The sequence below is a fragment of the Lemur catta genome, chromosome 11 (assembly GCF_020740605.2).
Source record: "Lemur catta isolate mLemCat1 chromosome 11, mLemCat1.pri, whole genome shotgun sequence".
NCBI lineage: Eukaryota > Metazoa > Chordata > Mammalia > Primates > Lemuridae > Lemur > Lemur catta.
In genome coordinates, this window is record NC_059138.1 from 32,564,545 (window position 1) to 32,584,653 (window position 20,109).

Here is a 20,109-nt window from a genome sequence, read left to right on the forward strand (position 1 = left end):
GTGATGGGTTTCTTTGCTCTTGCTGCATTCAAAATTCTCTATCTTTGAATTTTGACAATTTAATTATAATATGTTTTGGGATATACCTCTTTAAGATCAACCTATTTGGGAATGTTTGGGCCTCGTGAATTCAGATGCCCATTTCTTTCCCCAAATTTGGGAAGTTTTTAGCCATTATTTCTTTAAACAGACTCTCTCTTTCTAGGACTCTCATTATATATATATATTGTTTTGATTATGGTGTCCCATAAATCCTATAGGCTTTCTTCATCAGTCTTTTTCATTTTTATTTTTTGCTTCTCTGACTGGATAATTTCAAATAATCTGTCTTTGATTTCAAATAATCTGTCTTCCTTCTGCTTGATTGAGTTTGCTGTTGAAGATCTTTTTTGAACTTTTCAGTTCAAGTACTGCATTCTTCAGCTCTAGGAGACTTCTGTTTTATTTTGTTTTTTAAATGGTTTCTATTTCTTTGTTAAACATCTTATTTTGTCTATGTATTATTTTCCTAATTTTGTTAGTTGCCTATATGTGTTTCCTTGTAGTTCACTAAACTTCCTTAATAAGACTTTTGTCAGTCAGCTCACAGACATCCATTTCTTTTTTTTTTTTGAGACAGAGTCTCGCTCTGTTGCCCAGGCTAGAGTGCTGTGGCGTCAGCCTAGCTCACAGCAACCTCAAACTCCTAGGCTGAAGCAATCCTCCTGCCTCAGCCTCCCAAGTAGCTGGGACTACAGGCATGCGCCACCATGCCCGGCTAAGTTTTTCTATATATATTTTTAGCTGGCCAGATAATTTCTTTCTATTTTTAGTAGAGATGGGGTCTCGCTCTTGCTCAGGCTGGTCTCAAACTCCTGACCTCGAGCCATCCGCCCGCCTCGGCCTCCCAGAGTGCTAGGATTACAGGTGTGAGCCACCACGCCCGGCCTAGACATCCATTTCTTCAGTCACTTATTGGAGCTTTATTAGCTTCCTTTGGTGATGTCATGTTTCTTTGATTCTTCATGATCCCTGTATCCTTGCATTAGTGTCTGTGCACTTGAGGAAGTGGTCTCCTCTTCCAGCCTTTACAGGCTTACTTTGCCAGGGTAAAACCTTCATGGGTCATTCAAACCTGGAATCCTGTACAGGCCAGCTGGTAGTGTGCATGGGCAGGCAAGGTTTGCCACCAGAGTCTCTGATCAGGCAGGGCCAATGCCTGTGTTCTAAGGTCAGATGGGGGCCACTGGCTGAGCTCCATGGTCAGGTGACTCTACTGGCTGTGCTCTATGATAAGGCAGGGCCACTAGCTGGGCTATGCAATTGGGCATGACTACAGTATGTGCCTCACAGTTGGGCAGGGTCACTGGTTGGGTTCCTTGCCTAAGCAGGACTGTGTTCCATGGCAGGGTAGGATCGCTGGCCATGCTTCCTTGTCAGGGCTGCAGGTTGTGTTCTGCTATTGGATGGGGTCATAGCCTGGGCTCTGCAGCCAGGCCAGCCCACTAGCTGGTAACCCCGGCTGGGCAGAACTTCTGACCTTGCTGTTTGGCTAGTTTGGGCAGCTGGCTGAGTTCTGTGGGTGGGCAGAGCCAGTGGCTGGACTTTTTGGTCAGTCAAGGCTGGTAGTAGGGATGCAGTGCCAGCACCAAAATTTGTGTGCTGATAGCTGCGAGTCCTGTCCTCTTCTTTTGTATCTAACTCACTCCTCATGGTCTAGCCCTGCCAATTCCTCCATCGTTCTCTATGCGGTAAGACAGAAGTGGGCCTACCAGGAAGCATCCTGAAATGCTAGGGAAGCTGATGGCTTCAGGCTCTCTTTTCCCCACCGGAGAAACCAGAAGCCCCGGGGATTCTACTTGGAGTGGCACCGTGCTGGCCCCAGGGAGGGGCAACATAATCAAAATGAAACCACTTCTCTCTCCCTTGTAATGTAGCTTTTCTCAGTTTTTGTTGTTGTTGTTGTTGTTTGTTTGTTTGTTTGTTTGTTTCAAGGAGGTGCTTCAGCCTCCCTTCTCTCCCAGATTCTGGGATTTTCACAAAGGCATTCTTGTCTGTGGACAGTTGCTGATCAGTATTTCTGTGAGGGGAACTGAAGTCGGGGATCTCCTATTCTGCAGTCATGTTGACATACACAAAATTCTGAAAAAACCATTAACCTCAGTGTGGTAGGAATAGCCCAGGTATGTGGCAATCTGTGAGAAAAGCAAAGAACAACCTAACAGGAGCTCTTTTTCCCTAATTATCAGTGGACAAAGACTGCCTGAGCTGAAAGAATCACAGAGATCCTGCTCTTTAAAAGTTTCTACCAGCAGAAGGTAGGTAGAAAGGATGAAAGGATAAGCACTTTGAGGATAGTGATCTTGACAACGCACATGAGCTTGACCACATGGAGGGTGGAAAAAACAGGAGCAAGCCAAAGCCTGAAGCCACAGAGGCCTGTGCATCAGATCAGAAGTGAGAATCCTTCTAGGGACAATATAGACTCTAATTCAAAGTAGCCCTTGTGTGGATTTGGAAGACAATTTCAGGTTAAAAGAACACAGATGCGATATAGCAGTCCAGGCCTGAGCGCCCCAGGCTCTCAGGCAGACTCTCAGGCTTTGGTGCATATTTATATTAACAGGATAAAACACATCAAGCCTATTTCACTGTTTTACTATAACAATGAATTTTTAAAAGTAGTTTAAAATCTTCTCATCTGTCTAGCACTTACTTGTCATAGAAATCAGCCATTTTAGAATTACTGAACTGTGTAACATCCAAGGAATGCTTATTAATTGGACGTATTTTACAAACCTATTAAAAAAGAGAGATGACTTCTCAACTGAGTAACATCAGTTGCTAACACTTCATTAATGATGCTTAAATGCATTGATCACTAAATGGACAAAAGTATGAGAAATTATCTCAAAAGTCATTGTTGTTTTATATCATGTATTTGTTTATGGTGACTAATTATATGCTTATATTATTCAAAGTCTATTTGTGTGGTATCACAAGCAATCTAACAAATGAATCTGAATAGTTTAATGGTAATGTAGGCATCCAATCATTAGGCTTTTTACAAGGCTGATTGCTTCACTGCAGTAAGAAACATAATTGTTCAGACACATAGACATAGAGAAGAAATTGTTTAGACCTGTGATTACTAACTTGTTCAGAAAAGAGCAGGTGGAATTTTTCTACTTATAACTCAATTAAAACCAAAATAAGCTGTGTTATTTACTTAATTGGAGCAAGGATTCTAGCAGCCAGAGTTTATTATTGGATGGTTTTGATAACTCTACATTCCACTGCATTGTCAGAGGTCATTCATTTAATTCTATTACTTTTGAATGTATGAAAACTACTAAGAAGACTTTTTTCTTGTTTTTCTACATTTCTCTCTTCTTGAGATTGAGAAGAATATTGTTACTGGTTTTCTATTAATATAATTCTCAGTTCTGGCAATTATTAAACCTCGAAGTGAGGGTTAAATCTGATGCTTTAAGTACTCATTAACTCAAATTGGAATGTTTCATGTTTGAGTATCTTTAAAGAATATGAATCCTCTTGTATAAACTGCCTGCTTACACCTTCTGGAAGGATATACCTCCTGGAAGGATACACCAGAAACTACTACTACTAGAAATCCAGAGTAAGAAAAAGGATTGACCTTTCATTACACATACCCAACACCCAATCTCTATGTCTTCCTGCTTCCCTGTCTGCTCCTTCTCCTTTCACTATGTTCAAATCCTAAATATTGATATATCAGTTCAAAATGTCAGCAGTGCTGAGACTGAGCAACTCTGGGCAAAGGTCTTCAGCAAAGATCAGATTGAGTTTATCTTCCTAGCTGGTAACACAGGTGAAAGAACTATGTCCAAAAAAGAGTTTTGAGTATGATTCCTGACCATGGATCCAACTGAAACAAAAGGACCAGAAATATAAACTTTCTAAGGTTTTTTTTTTTTTTTTTAGTCAAGCCCAAAAGCATTCCACAAAACTACTTCAGATTGCTCATGGGATTATTTCTTCCGTAATGCCAAAGGGTAGCTTCAGATTCTACAATGTGACTCTTTTGGCAAAAGTAAAAGAACTGTTTGCAACTCATCTCATGCTTACTTGATGGACAGGTGCCATCAATGTGATACTGACATAACTGGTATAAAAATAGGTTCTTTCAAATATATTTAAAAGACATAAAGATTTAAATATCTTCTTTCAAAGATTATTTAAAATTCTAAAAGTATATGTTAGCATGTTATACTTTGAGAGCTTATGGGATAAACCTACACATCACTCATGTACACAAAGTCTTCTCATTCTATATTTTATTTTGGACCAGCTTAATGTTATCATAATGCAATGATTTCTAAATTTCTCCCTCCAAATTTATAATTATTAATTTAGTGCTTTTCACACCACATTTCTCATTAGAGTTAAAACTTTAGGTAATAGAAGGAACACATATTAACTTAAAATTCTTTATGTCAAAAGCTGTTTGAAAACTGCTGCACTTACCTTTTCATGATCTTTATTCTCCTCAAACTGCTCATTTTCATTTGTAATAGACTTGATGATTGTCCCTCTTAATATTAAGGTACAAATGTGATGGATTTAGCCTGAGGTCGTAGCTCAAATCATAAATGGCTCTTCTGGTTTCTTTGCATGAATTCCACACAAGACTTCTAACACAGCACACATCCTGGAAAGCACAAAGTCATCCAAAAAGGTGGTTAATCTTTAGGCTTTTAAAAAATGGAATCAAAATACACAAAAAAGACATAAGGCAGGCTAGTGTAGCATAGTAAAAAGAGCCCCAGGTTAGGGAGATCTAGATTTTTTGCCCCAGGAATTCCATTAACTGTCAGGGTTGCACTAAATTGTCCAGCCATGCAGGTTACGCACGGGCAACCCACAGGAGCCATTCACAGGATCTCAGCTTAGATACAACTTTAACGTGTCAGTTCCTCGGATCTCAGTTTCTTCATCTGCAAAATGAGACAATCGGAACAGGTATCTTTCAGGCTTCTCCAGCTATAGAATGACAATCATCTTCTCCACACATTTACATTCATTAACTCTACTTATCATTTCAGAAAACTGCACAAACCGTCTGATGGCAAACTGTTAATAATATTAATACCATATTTTATCAATCTATTGAAAGCAAAGTCTTTTTTAAGGCACATTTTATGGAGATGATGTGCAAAAGTGAATTGGCTATTAAAGTTATTGATTACAAAAAATTTTTTAACTTAAGTCTTCCTAAATTTCATTCTTATATCCCAAGATACACAGCTTCTACTGACTTAAAAGCTAGTTAAGGAGATACACAGTGGCACAGACATACATGAAAATAGGGACAAGTGATCACAATATGTAAAAAATAGCAAGCCTAGATGATAAGGAAAAGAATCATAGGAATAGTACATTATTATTTGTCATTTATTTTACTATTAAAATTTATCAAACCTATTGAGTTCAGATTGTCCAAAGAAATAGCTTTGGTAGTATCCTTTATTACTTCTCTCATCTGTCCTAAATCAATGTAGAGAATGTTTAGAGTCAGTAGATTTTTCCATAATTTTAATTTTTTTCGGGGTAAACGGGGTAATAGACACATATCATATTCTGATTAATATTCACTTGTGTGGCATGTTCAGAGATAGTTGGAATTCACTAAAAAGGTATCACAGACTTACAAAGGGAGAAAAGGGTTTTAAAAATGAAAATGAGCTACTGGGGTGGTCTAAAAGCAATGGATAGTAGTGGTGAGGGCTCCTGCACCTCAGACAAGACCAGGAGAGTTTGGACACAGCTTACATTTGCAGTAATGATCAGCAGATATAAAGGGGCTAGAGACAAAAGAAAGTAGACAATTAATCTGAGTGGAAAACCGGCCTTAGTAACTCTTTACTTCTTTGAAGTAATAGAAAATTAATGAAATACTTGATAGGCCTTTGACAAAGCTTAATAAAATGTAATTGCCTCCCTCTTGAAACTTAATATTTTAACTATTTGCACAGACTGGCGATGAAAGTGGAGATTATCAAGGGCTTTTGCTTCCTATGCTACTGTATTAGTCATCTATCTATTGAAGAGTAACAAATTACTAACAGTACAAAGACCCTGACCAAGGTTAGGTTCTCATTTGGAGGCTTAACTAGCAGAGAGTATCTATTTCCCACTCATGTTGTTGCGAAGCAAGCATTCGTTTTCACTTCCTTGTAGCTACAGGGAGTTTGCTTGTTTAAAAACAACAAAAAGGAAGAAAGAAAGAGAGGGTGAGAAGGAGAGAGGAAGAGAGGAGGAGAAGGACAGAGAGAGAGTATGCCAGCAAGACAAATATAATATAATGTAATCACAGGAATGACATGCCATCACCTTTGCCCTATTTTATTAGTTAGAATCAAGTCACAGGCCCTGCCTGCACTCAAGGGGAGATGATTACACCAGGGAACAGGGATCAAGAGGGTTACTTCTTTCGTATGCAAAATACATTTCCCCCCTCCTAAGATTCCCAAGAGTCTCACACCTTTATAGTATCAACTCAAAGTCCAGACTCTCATCAACTAAATCAGGCCCAGGTACAGATAAGCCTTCTGGGTGTAATCTGTTAACTACAGCTCCCTGGAAACTATTCTTCTCCATATGTGGAGCTGTGAGACTAAAGAGACAAGTTACCTGTTCCAACATACTCAACATACAATGGTGGGATGTGTGTAGGACAACAATTATAGACACCCCACTTCATAAAGGGGGCAAAATGGAAGGTGAAAAAAGTTACTGGTCCATAGCAGTTCAGCAATCAATCCAGCCAGGCAAAAGTTGGGAGGCCTTTATTCAGTTTCAAAGGCTGAAAATAATTCTTCATGGCTGTCAGCCTCACCTTCTGGGCTCTTGGTTCTGCCTTTGAGTCACCCTTCCTTTTTCATAAATGGTAGTACGTGTGTTCAGCCTAGTCATTTTACCACCTGCTTCCTTCCAGGAAAATGTTGGGAGTCCAACCACCTCCTTTCATTTTGTTCTCTGTTCTTTTCCATCCAAACTGGAATTGTCTGTGCTGAAATAATTTTCTCAAAAACATTGTGGGTCTCCCATGGATTTCAATTTTATTTTATTAGACAAAAGCCACATCCACAGATCTTTTCTAATTTTTTTTCTTTCTTTTTTGTCTTTGGCTCCTGTTGAAATGGTAAAGAACAATAAACGTAAGATTCCTACATTCCCTGTGATTTGATCGAGAGGGTCTGTGAGGGACATCTTTAATCTCTTTAAAGGGCCTTTCTTTGAACTTTTGATATTCTGAAGTTTTAACAAAAGTTTGCACAGTCACATCACCAGCTTTTTCTCTAGACCACATTGTCTCAATTTTAGCAAGCTTTGTCATCTGGACACGCAGAGAATTTTCAAATTCATCAAGTCCTAATTCCTTTTTGTTTAACAGTTCTTTCCTCAACAGATCTCTTTCATCTCACATTTTTCTGTAAGCGCCTTCAACTTTTTGCTTGGAAATAGCTTTAGCTGTAGTTCCTGCCTTCCACATACCTTCTTGAAGCAATTTCTCTAACTTATTATTATATAACAAGAATCTGCCTTCCTCCATTTTCCAGTAACATGCTCTCCACTTCTTCTTGAACCTTCTGACAGGGCCCTTAAAGTCCATCTTCCCACCAAATGAAAGTATGGAAAATCCATCAAACATTGTACACACTTTCCTATCTCTGAGCCTTTGTAGGTTCTGTTTCTTCTAACTGGAATGTCATTTGATCTACTTCCATCTGTCAATGCTTGTATATGTTGTTAAGTTTCTACTAACAGTCTGTCTGAAGCAATTTAGGGCTTCTCTATCAGGATCCTCAACATTTCTTTAGCTTCCACCCACTGCCTGGTTTCAAAGCTATTCTGGCATTTTTAGGTATTTGGTATAGCACCCCAGCTTCCAGGTACTGAAATCTGTATTTATTTGCTTGCTATTGCTGCATACCAAGTCACCACAAATTTAGTGGCTTAAAACAAAACATATTTATTATCTCACTGTTTCTATGAGTCAGTAATTTGGGCATGACTTAACTGGGTCCTCTTCTTAGAGTGTCACAAGGCTGTAATCAAGGTGTTGACCACAGCTGCTTTCTTATTGGGAAGCTCAGTTGAGGAGGAATTTGCTTCCACGTTTACGTGAGATCTGACAGCATTCAGTTTCTTGTGGCTATAGAATTCGTGGCAACTTACTTCCTCAAAACTCAAAACCAGCCAAGGCAGAGAGAGGGAGGGAAGTCTGCTAGCAAAATAGAGTATTACAGAATGTAATGTAATCATGGGAATGATATCTCATCACCTGCCCATATTCTATTGGTTAGAATCAAGTCACAGTTTCTGCCCACACTGAAGGGGAGAGGATTACATGTGAACACCAAGAGACAGGGACCATGGGGGTCACCTTGGATCTTTCTCCCTTTCCCAGAGGTTACCAATCCTCTCCTCTTCTCTTGCTGCCTCACATCTTATCTTCCCACCAATGAAAGTACTGAAAATCCCTCAAACATGGTTTGATATACTTTCATATCTCTGAGTCTTTGTGGGTTCTGCTTCTTCTAACTGGAATGTCATTTGGTGCACTTCCAGCTGTCAATGCATGTATATGTTGGTTAAGTTTGCTAATATTCAAGAGCAGAAGTCAGCCCTGTGCTCAACTCAACTGCCTATCAAAATACTTGGTTCTACTGCTATCAATACTATAGATTATCTCTACTTCACATTCTTAGCAGAAAACATAACTTTGACCCATCTGCTGCAAGAAAAGCTATCTATGGGAAGCTCTAGGAAATATGATACAGGATCTATGTTCTTCTAATTATATTTAATTTAATTTTTGACTCAATCTATACCTTTGGTTCCTTGAATGCAGTTCCCACCACGTTTCCCGTGTGGCTCCCTTCTCCCTAGCTTTAGAACTGCTTGTGAACATTCAGAGCCCTGGGCCAGGTCTGTGGACTCTCCCCTTTCCAGCATCTCCCCTCCCAAAGTCCCTGCCTGTGAAAACCAAAGAGTCATCTCTTTGAAGGGTCATGTTAACTTCATCTGTACTCTACACCATGGGATTCATTAAGTCACTCATACACTCAACTAACATATCCTGAGGTCTTACCCTCTGTTAGCTGCCTGGTATACGGTAATGAACAAGACATGGTCCCTGTGCTGAGTGACTGACAACCTAGTAAGGGAAGCAGATATGAGCAGCAAATGGACATGCGTTTGTTATGTACTACAGAAAAGATACGCAAGTGATTCTAGACTTGAGGAACTTAAAACAATTTACTGTATCTAACTTAGGTATGAATGCATATGGAAGAAGTGAAAAATAGAGCTACAAGAGTCAAAGGCAGGTGACCAGTCACCAGTTTTTAATTTTCAAATTAAATGCAATTTGGACTTTATCCTGCAGGCAGAGAAGAGCCAACCAAATATTTTTTAACATGACAGTAAAACTCTTTAAATATTGTTTAAGGAAAATGACTATGCCAGAAGCCTATCAAACAGTGAATACAATATTCTAGGAGTAGAAATAAAGAGGGACCCAACTCAAGAGGCATTTTAGAGGTTCAGTTGAAAGAAGCTGACAGTTTCTGAATGAAAGAGAGAGAAGAGCCTAACATAACTCTGAGGTGTTTCTCTTAGGAAAATGCCTGTAAGATAGAAACATGGATCAAGATGGGGCACAGAGAAAGAGATGCAGGCTTAAGAAGGAAGGCTCAGAGAGGTGGAACCTTGTATGAAATTGGACGCTGGGTCAATGTTTGAGCTCAAGCTATTTGCACCATTCTCTGCTTAATCCATAGACGTAGATGTCTCTCCAAGTTAGGTTTTAGAAAATCTAGGAGGTGAAGGATAGAAAGTGATTTTCATTTATCCTCTGAGAGATGAAAGCCTTAGATTTAAGTACATCTCTCTTGGCACACATAGCTTGGCTTTCCTGAGGAGTGAAAAATCGGTGACTTTTCTCATAAACAGTAGTTCTGTGTTTGAATCTCCAGGTTCAAGGATCTCCCAGGCACGTGAAGATGTTGTTGCGACGCATTTTTAAGATCCCAGTGCTTTGATCAGGAAGATTGCCTATGAGTTTTGAATGTATAAAAATATCTGAGTATGGGAAACATTTGCCATTTCAAAATAATGGCTCTTTGTTAACTACTGCTTTTGAGCAGTAAGAATAAGGTCTCTAGTGGAAACTTACTTTCATGGAGAAACAAGTTTGTTAGTTTGAAAATTAATATCAGCCCAATTCAAAGAGAAATGATGCATCTTTTCTACATACTGCATCTGAAAATGCCATTCTTGGAAATATTGGCATGTGAAAGAAAGTTTCATATTTACTGCCAACATATGGAAATAAGGAAATGGCATTAATATACTATCAATTGCATTTTTATTATTAAAGTGTTATAATCACATTGCAGAATATTTAGAAAGTAAAAAAGAAAATCTGTAATCTATTATTCTTAAATAACTTACAAAACATTTTAAATGTTCCCTTTCAGTCTTCTCTAAGTAATTATATATAGCTCTAATAGCCTGTGTTCTATTTCATTCTTTTTTTCTTTTTTTTTTTTTTGAGATGGTGTCTTGCTCTGTCACCTGGGCTAGAGTGCCATGGTGTCAGCCTAGCTCACAGGAACCTCAAACTCCTGGGCTCAAGCGATTCTCCTGCCTCAGCCTCCCCAGTAGCTGGAATTATAGGCATGTGCCACCACACCTGGCTAATTTTTCCTATTTTTAATAGAGACAGGGTCTCGATCTTGTTCAGGCTGGTCTCAAACTCCTGACCTCAAGCAATCCTTCTGCTTTGGCCTCCCAGAGTGCTAGGATTACAGACGTGAGCCACTGTGCCCGGCCCTGCATTCTATTTCATACACTCATTTTTCACTTAAGATTCTAATTAAGGCATTTCTATGTTGGTATGTGATGTTCATTATTATCATTTCTATGAGTTGCACAATATTTTACCATATAGATCCACTATAACTTACCGAATATGGTTTTATTATTTTATTGTTCTTCCAACATTTTTCCTGTTGTAGATAACATTGCAGGAAAACATTTTCCCCAACAAGGTTTTCACTTTATTTTAGTTTACCTTTTTAGGGTACACTTTTATAAATTGACTTACTAATTAAAATACTATAAATCTTTTATTGGCTCTTCATTCATATTGCCAGATTGCTTTTCAAGAGGATTGCATCAGTTTGTCTTCCCACTTGCAGGATATAAAAGTACCATTTTCATGATATCCTCTCAATAAAATTCTTTAACTAATTTAAGTGGGAAAATAAGTTATTTTGTCCTAATTTGCATTCTATGATTACTGGTAATCACATTTTTGCCATTTCCATAATAGTTCTAATTCTTATTCGTTGAAAGAATTGCATTTATGTGTTTGCCAATTATATTGGAATACTACTCTTTTCCTTATAACTAAATATACTCTTCATATATAATCCTTAGTTCTGATATACTAAAATACTTTTCACTGTCATTTCCTTGCTGTTATATTTTTAAAGATAAATTTAATGATTAACTAGAATTGCTATATATCAAAATCCCTCACAATAAATCTAAAAATATTTTTATATCATAATGGCATTTACACAATTGGTTCCTTATTCTAAATCACCACGTTTATTTGTCATGACAGGACTCTACAAGAGTACTCCAAGGACTTTTGTTGTCCCTTTAGGGCTGACTTATGCCATCATTCCAAATGTGTTTCCTGCAATTGCATTCAGTTCTTAAAAACAACATGAAGACCCAAGAGCCTATAAAAGGAGCTGTAACATTAGCTACACATTAATATAAATCAATTCACATCTTTAGAGATTATAATTTTTTAAATACATTCGATAGATACACAATTACAGTTAACAGTAAATATACTCTCAAAACACAAATGCATCACACAGAAAACTTTATAAAAATGAAAAATAAGCGTTTATTTTAGGTTCAGCCACAAGGGAACAGTATCTTCAATGTCCGTTCATTTGTACAGTACCCACGGGAAACAATACAACTGCAAGGCAAAATGGGAAAATCACAATCTGAGAATCAGAAAACCTAAGTTCAATTCCTGGCTCTGCCAATTAGCAGCATCTGAGTGAACTTAACCTCATTCAGCCACATCTGTTTTCTCATCTATAAAATATGATAACAGCTTCATCAGTGCTCAGCACAAAGAGCTTTGCATACTTTATCTCAGATTCTTACATCATCACTGTAAGACAGGAATTAGAGCTTCCATTTTACAGGGAGATCGCCTCTGACATCTCTATTTAAACAATCACCTTCCCCTGTATTCTACACTTTCTTTCTCCCGTTACCCTCCTGCTTTATTCTCCATAGCACACCTTGCCATCTGATACACGATTTATCAACTGGTTTATATGTTTACAGCCTGTATGCCCCCACTAGAAAGCAGGCATTTTCCTCTTGTTCCCTGCTTTATCTCCAACACCTAGAAAAGTATACTCAGATATTTGTTGGATGAATAAACTATAACACTGCTGTTAACGTAGGTTTCTCCTAACATTTTTCTAAGCTGCTTAAAATTTCTTTAAAAATTATTTTTATGGACAAAAATCTCTAAGTGATATCAGAAACCTGTTTATTTTTTCATTTGGTATTTAATTGGTAAATGAAAGAACATTTTTGACTGGGAAAACTTTAGCAATATGCTTGAATTCCTCCTACACATTTTTAGAATGCTCTCTCTTTTAAGCTATAGTGTCAAATCTATTCTTTCTGATTTAGTTTGAATTGAGACTAAACATTAAAATATCAAGACATGAGATGATGCATTCAATGGAATGTTTACGCATCATGCTGAATCTCTGGTGGAATTCCCCAAGCTGGGCATAAAGTTCAGGTCAGCATAAATCTACAGATTCATTCATTCACTGAAAAAGCCTTCAAATCTAAATTGTGCATTATCCCGTACGACTTTACAAAATGGACAACAAATTGTGATCTTATAAATCCACGTGGGGAAAGGAGATGTAAAAAAAATTTTCCCATGTGGTCAAGCAGAAAAGACAGCTTTGGAAACAGAGAAAGCGAAGTCTTCTTTCTAGTTCCACCACTTATCAGCTGTGCAACTTTTAATAAAATATTTAATCCCCCTGAGCCTAAATTTCCGCATTTGCAAGTGGCAATCATGTTATTCACCTTGTGAGGTTGTGAGGGTTGAATAAGATCAGCACAGGGAGTATCCAGCATGACTTCCGTATTGGAGAAGCTGATATGTTATCTCCTTCCCTCCATTCCTTCCACAGTTCAGGAAGTGTAATGATTTCAGAGGGCTGGGTTTGAATCCTAGTGCCCACATCACCAGCTGCGTGACCTTTGGCACGTTATATAAGCACTCTGTGCTTTCACTAAATGATCTGTAATAAGTTACTGGAGACAGTGCCAGTCTCCTAGGTTTCTTCTAAGGACTAAGTGAGATAATTTATGTGCAGTACTTAGCATTCTGCCTGACACATGCTAAGTGCTCAGAGAGAAAGTTTATTATTAGCAGTAATAATAACATCAACGTAAGTAAAATGACATTGAAGAACAGTCAGAAGGGCTAATTTCTCCCTAAGCTCGCTCTGTTAGACACAAATTTAATGGAAAAGAAAAGAAAGAGAAAAAAATCTGTTTTTATCAAAAGTCTCTTTCATTTACATATTTGAGAGTGATATCATAGCTTTAGGAAATACAGAAAATAGTATGGGTGGTGGGATTTGTACTATCTTTGTTTTCCATATTTTCAATGAGAATATATGATCTCTATAATTTAAAAAAAGTTTATTTTATTAAAAAAGCACAAAACAATAAAAAATATTTAGAAAAAATGGTTTATGGTATGCCTGACATGAACTAAGCAATGTGTTGTGTTTTCTGGGCTGGAATATTTCGTGTATTTTACATGATGTATGTATGTCATATACTGCTCCTAGAACCATCCTACAACTTCTCCATTTTTGAAAATTCTAAGCAATAGCTTAGAATTTACCTTTGGTTTACCTTTGGTACGGAGGCAGTCTTTACAGCATTTGTTAATTGCTGTATGGCTTTCTTGTGGAGATTTCAGATTTTGGAGAGCTACTGCCAAATGAAAATGACTCTCATAGAGCAGAAAGATAAAAATGATGTCAAAGTACTTAAAGTTTTTTTTTTTAAGTAGCAAGCTTTTAGCTAAGTTTAAACTATCAATAAAAAGGTTTTTTTGCCACTTTAGTAATGTCACTGATGAAGTCAAGTGTGTTGCCTCATCTCCCAATGCCATTGAGAACAGACCAGTCCAAAGACATGAACTCTATGATCTATGTGTGCACAGTTCTATGACCATACTCTATACAGGTCCTATATAGGACAGCCCCAAATGCTCACTCACCTAGGAGGTGAGTAGCATGAAATGGCAGACACATCATTTTGTACTACAATCTAGCTCACAGTTCTCCCTAGAAATGATGGTACACACTTCCTACAGGTTCTAGAATACTGTGAAATTTTTTGTGGGTCAGCTTACATTCCTAAACATGCAAGAGAAAATCTGGCTGCCAAATAAAAAGATGCATTAACAGCCAAAAAGACAGGAGTGCAGGTAGAAAAATCACAGATGTGACTCCAGCAGCCTGCCCTATGGGGATGTGCTAAACGATACAAAATTATGCAGAAACTTGTTCTTAAAATCCCAACCGCTATTATTGTCAATAATGTTACAAGTTATATGTCACACTTTTTAAAGACTTTAAAGAGATATACAGTTCCAGAAATAGTACATATTTTATTCTGACACTACTGATCCTAAATATGCCTTATTACATTTAAAAAAGGCATCAAGGCACCTGAAAGCATTGGACCAAAACAAACCCGACACAGCTCAATTTTCTGATGCAACAATGAAGGATTTTTAAAAATCTCTTCACTAGGTCTAGGGTATCTCTCCATGATGTGGTGTTGGATCCTTGAGTTGAGATACATGGAAGGAAGAAGAGCATGTAAGGCTTTGAGCTGACTCTCCCTGTTGTTTCAAAGCAGCATCGAGATACCTCAGAAAGAGCAGGGGCTTGTTTCCGATCAGACCTCCTGGCCCATCTCAAGAGCCTTCTGCAGTGGGAGTCACTTAACCACTCTGAGCCTCAGTTTTCCCATAAACAAAACAAAATGGACCAGATGAACTCTCAAGATCCTCCTCATTTCTAACATTCTGTGGTTCTCTGATTGTTGCTGCTTAAGTTCTAGCAAGATTTCTGGGGTTTGGCCCAGAAACACTTGGAAAAGCAATAATAATTTACTCCATCTATCTACCAAAAACAAATAAACAATAAGATACCAGAAATAAAATGAAATTAAATTATAAAACAAGACAAAATAGAATGTAATATTATCTCCTGCTATTTATACTTTATAATAGTTTGGTAGAGGTCACCAATAACCACTGTTTACCCAAATCTATTTGTTCTCACTCACCACCCTCCTCCATTTCTCTGAAAGATTTAACCCTCTTTATTCTGTGCTCATTGTTTGGGAAAAAGTCTTTCCTAGTGGGGAGTTCTTTGTCCCTGGACCTGCATCACCGTTGTAGCCATTATGCTACACGTGAGACCCTGTGATCGAAAAGTGTTATTATTCACTAAATAAATCTATTTAGGTGGTGGGGGGAAAAATTAAGAGCATTTAAAGTCTTCTAATCCATACTGACAGCTTTTCAGAAAGCTTATATCAATTTTCCTCCCCCCTTCATCAGCACTAAATATGATCTTTGTGATCCTGATTGATAAAAATGTTACCCCATTATCTCAGGCAACTGTATGAAATAATTTATATTGTGGAAGTATAAATGGTGTTGCCACATAAATGAAACCAAGGGACTCCCAAATGCAGAATTGTGTTTAAACTGAGACCATGTAGAAAACATATAGTAAATACCCAATAAACTATCTGAATTAAGTTGAAATCAAAACATGCTCATTTGTTTTCAGGGAGTAAAAGTTTCTAAAGAGTAAAGGTAAGGTTCCCGTATCTGCTTCCTCAGCTGCGGTGAGGTTCCCAAGACTGCTCAGCTGACTAGTTCAGGCCCAGCCCCTTCAGAAGTCTTTCAGCCAGCAGGGACTTCCAGGGTGCAGCTCAGCGAGATGGGAACTCAGTGATGACTTTTTTTGTTGTTGTTGTTGTTTGTTTTAATCTGGGAATTTCAAACTCATTTTATTAACATTTTTAACACTGCTTGGAAAATGGGCAAACAATGCCTAACACATTTTTTGGTCAACCAATTAGTATAAATTCATATATAAATTTATTGATATGCACTATTTGTGGTTAGATACCTCAAGAATAAAGCATCGCACTACTGAATTATCATGATTAAGTTCAAAGTTCAAAGCCTTTGGATTTCACTGTCTTAATATGACTAGATCGGGGTTCATTCCAACTGCTTCTGATATAAATGCACATAATTAATTTTCTTAAAAGAGAACTGCAATGTCTTATAATGTATTTATATTTTTAATTGAGTCCATTTGACATATGATCTGAAAGAACATTTTTTACACACACTTTTAACATTGGTTCCTGCTCTGTTTATTACCTGCAAATCCCGTTATTTCCTGCTCCCCACCACCTCCCTTGAAAGGTAACAAGTATCTTCCATAGAAATTAAAGAACTCCCAATTTTTACTCAGTCAAGCCAGTTGGCTTGGCCTGCTATAACCTTGTCTCAGTATGTGTCTTGAAATGTTGATTCACATTTATACCTTCAGGTTACACATTTGCTTCTACTTGCTTTCCTTGGAGAGCAGGTAAGGGCGTGGACTGCAGAGGTGGACTGCTTGGGTTTGAATCCCAGCATCACCCCTTACAGCTCACACCATTCCAAGAAGTTTATTCAACCTCTCAGGTGCCTCCTTGATACCAATAGTACCTACCTCCCATAGGCAATTAAGTATGCACTGTGTTATGATCATTTTGCCTGGTTGTTTTTGCTATTGCTGTTGTTAACGGGCTTTTGTTTGGGTACACACATCAATAAACACGTGAATCTGGGCACATAGAATTCAGTTCCCTTCCCTTCCCCCAACCGCACAAATAGCCAAGCCATAGAATCGTAACCCTCTCCCCTTCCCCTCCTTGCTCCTCCCTCCCTTTCTCTCTCCTTGTCATTTTAGTGAAGAAGGGAGAATGAATTCTGGAACAAGCCAGAGGCTGGGAGACCAGTTGGAAAACTTGGCGCAAACCAGCCCCGAGTATGTGTGACGGGAGGGAGTATGGAGTGTAGAAACGGGAAATGCTGTATTCACAGCAGCGAGAAGCATGAACAGTCCATTTTACACGTTTTTAATGCACCTTTTTAAAAGCACACGGGACGTTGGGAGCGGGGCCCGGGGCTATGATTTCCAGATTCAAAGGGCGGGGAGGGCTTTGGGGCACTGGAACGGTCGGGCTGCGTCCCACACCGCCGGGGAGCGGGTCTCCAGCGCAGGTTACCTTCGTCCAGGACGGCGCGCTCGCTGCCCAGGGCCCCCAGCGCAGCGCCAGCGAGGCCACACCTGCAGCTGGCAGCGCCAGGATCGCCGCGTTCGCCACCTGGGGCCCCACGACCTCCTGGGCAAGGACGTCTGACTCCCCCGGGTTGGGCTCTGAGACTGGGCGAGTGGGGAGCGGCTTAGATTGGAGTGGAGAGGACCGGAGTTGGTGGTGAGAGGTCATTGTCATACCCCCCTCCTGGGCACTTTCATCAGCATCACAAAGGGACCCGGCTCACCTGGGGAGGCGCAGCGCCCTCCTAGCTGGTCACCTGGGCCGCAAAGGCAGGGCCCGCAGCTGCCACCCTCAATTCTTTTTTTTTTTTTTTTGAGACAGAGTCTCACTTTGTTGCCCGGGCTAGAGTGAGTGCCGTGGCATCAGCCTAGCTCACAGCAACCTCAAACTCCTGGGCTCAAGCGATCCTACTGCCTCAGCCTCCCTAGTAGCTGGGACTACAGGCATGCGCCACCATGCCCGGCTAATTTTTTTTTGTATATATATTTTTAGTTGGCCAGATAATTTCTTTCTATTTTTAGTAGAGACGGGGTCTCACTCTTGCTCAGGCTGGTCTCGAACTCCTGACCTCGAGCGATCCACCCGCCTCGGCCTCCCAGAGCTAGGATTACAGGCGTGAGCCACCGCGCCCGGCCCACCCTCAATTCTTAAACAGGCAAACAAAACCTCTTTTCTGTAAGCTCATCAGTACCAATATTTCCTCAGATAAGCCTCACTGCTGCCCCTCCGGTCTATTAATAATAAAGATAAACCGTTGTCTTTGACTTGCTATGTTTCCCTCACACTCGGTGGTGTCCCAGGGCTGTGCGGTGCACCCTCGGGTCGAGGCATGTTACTTACTAAGCCCCCCTCCTCTTCATCGCTCCCGCCCTCTCTTCCGGATCCCTCGTTCATTGCCACGTCGCCGGCTCACACCTTGTGAACCTGTTCCAAAGTCTCGTCAGTTTCCAGCCAGAATTCTGACTGATCCACCCATATTTAGTCTGAACTTCACCTACTAGTAATAAGCCTCCTATTCAAAGTGCAGATACTACTGCACGGGTAGGCAGTCTTTTCTACCCAAAGTAGAATATGTTCAATCATGCTGTGTTTTCTTAAAAACCTAGAACGGCGGTTTCAGAGGGAAGCTGGCATAGTGGATCCGGGACCCTGGAGGGTAAGGTACTCGGTGCAGACAGCGCGGGCATCGCAGGCACCAGCGCAACGCGAAGGAGTCCCAGGCTCCGAGGATCCCTCTCCTACCTTACCAGGTCTGCTCTGGGCAGAGTGTGAGTCTTTGGCTTGTAAAGTCAGGAATGGAATTACCCTAGCGATGCAAACACTAAAATGTTACAATCAAAGATTTTGACCAAAAATATGAATTAGAAAGCTAATTAAGTCTTTACCAACATCTCCTGCAAGACACTGAGGGAAGAATGCCTTCATATAAGGTACAGTAAAATTTAATCTCTACTCCCATCGGCCGCTGTCACTATCTCACACTCACACCCCCATGGCACAGTTGCCCCTCTGATCCTTCCTTCACCCACTTCACACTCCCCAAAACTTTCCCCCACAATCCAAACAGGACAGGTCTTCTTTCGGTTTCTCAAATCTGTGTTCTCTGACCTGTTGGAACTAAAGAAAAAATATTGGTTCTCATTGTAATTTATCCTAGACGTCTAAAGGGCCTTGATAAACTTTTGTCTAAACGGTCAATAAATAAATGTGTCACTAGAGAAAACAGGAGAAAAAGAAAGCAGACTTTATTTTTTAATAAGACAAGGGAGTTGATCATCTTGTCTTCCTAATTGGTTATTTCTTTATGGTTAGCTGCTTTGCACTTTTTGTAAGACGCAAGACACATAATCCAACCTCCTTCGTATGAGAGCAGTGTCCACTAGTATTTTGAGAATTACACAGTGTTTGATTTTTACATTCCATGACACTAGTGATTTCATAAGCATCTTCAGTTCCTAAAAACAAACAGGTAAACAAACAAAAACTGAATGTATTTATCTGTGAATATATTTACAAAGTTCTACTAGAAACTTCGAATATAAAGCTTTATGGGAAAATATTGATGAGAATGGCCCAACCAGAATAGTTTTTAATCAGATTTTAAAACATATTTTAGAAGGGACCAACAGAACCTGCAGGTGCCCCTGACTTAGCATAGAAGACTACATGACTTCCTATTGTATTGCATAAAGCATTATTGGACAATCCTTGGAGAAAAGCCAATGCTGAACATCATGCCATGGTGGATGTCCTGCCAGCACAGTTTCTCCATAAGGCACTCCATTACTAATTGAACCCAGGTCAAGGACTTCCTCTACCCTCCATTCTCAGGTACCTTGCCTGAGGCCCTTTTGGAATATAACATCATCACTCTTCCAAATTTTCTCTAAGCTGATTTGTCTGAGCCTGAATCTTCTTACTAATTATTTAGCTTTTTAAAAAATCCCTCATTGTATGGAATTTGTAAGCACCCTTATATGTTCTGGAACAAGAGTAAAAAAAGAAAGAAAGGTGGAAGGAAGAAGAAGAAGGAGGAGGAGGAAGTAAAAGGAAGAAAAGAGAATG

General features: G+C 39.4%; 1 long non-coding RNA gene across 2 annotated transcripts in view; it reads right to left on the reverse strand.

Moving 5' to 3' along the window:
- Window positions 1-20,109, reverse strand: part of LOC123647592 — a 197,872-nt gene that overhangs the window by 111,994 nt on the left and 65,769 nt on the right. For both annotated transcript variants that reach the window (XR_006738290.1, XR_006738289.1), the window contains exon 3: window positions 4,489-4,672. This is a non-coding gene — a long non-coding RNA (uncharacterized LOC123647592). The remainder of the gene's footprint in view (window positions 1-4,488; window positions 4,673-20,109) is intronic.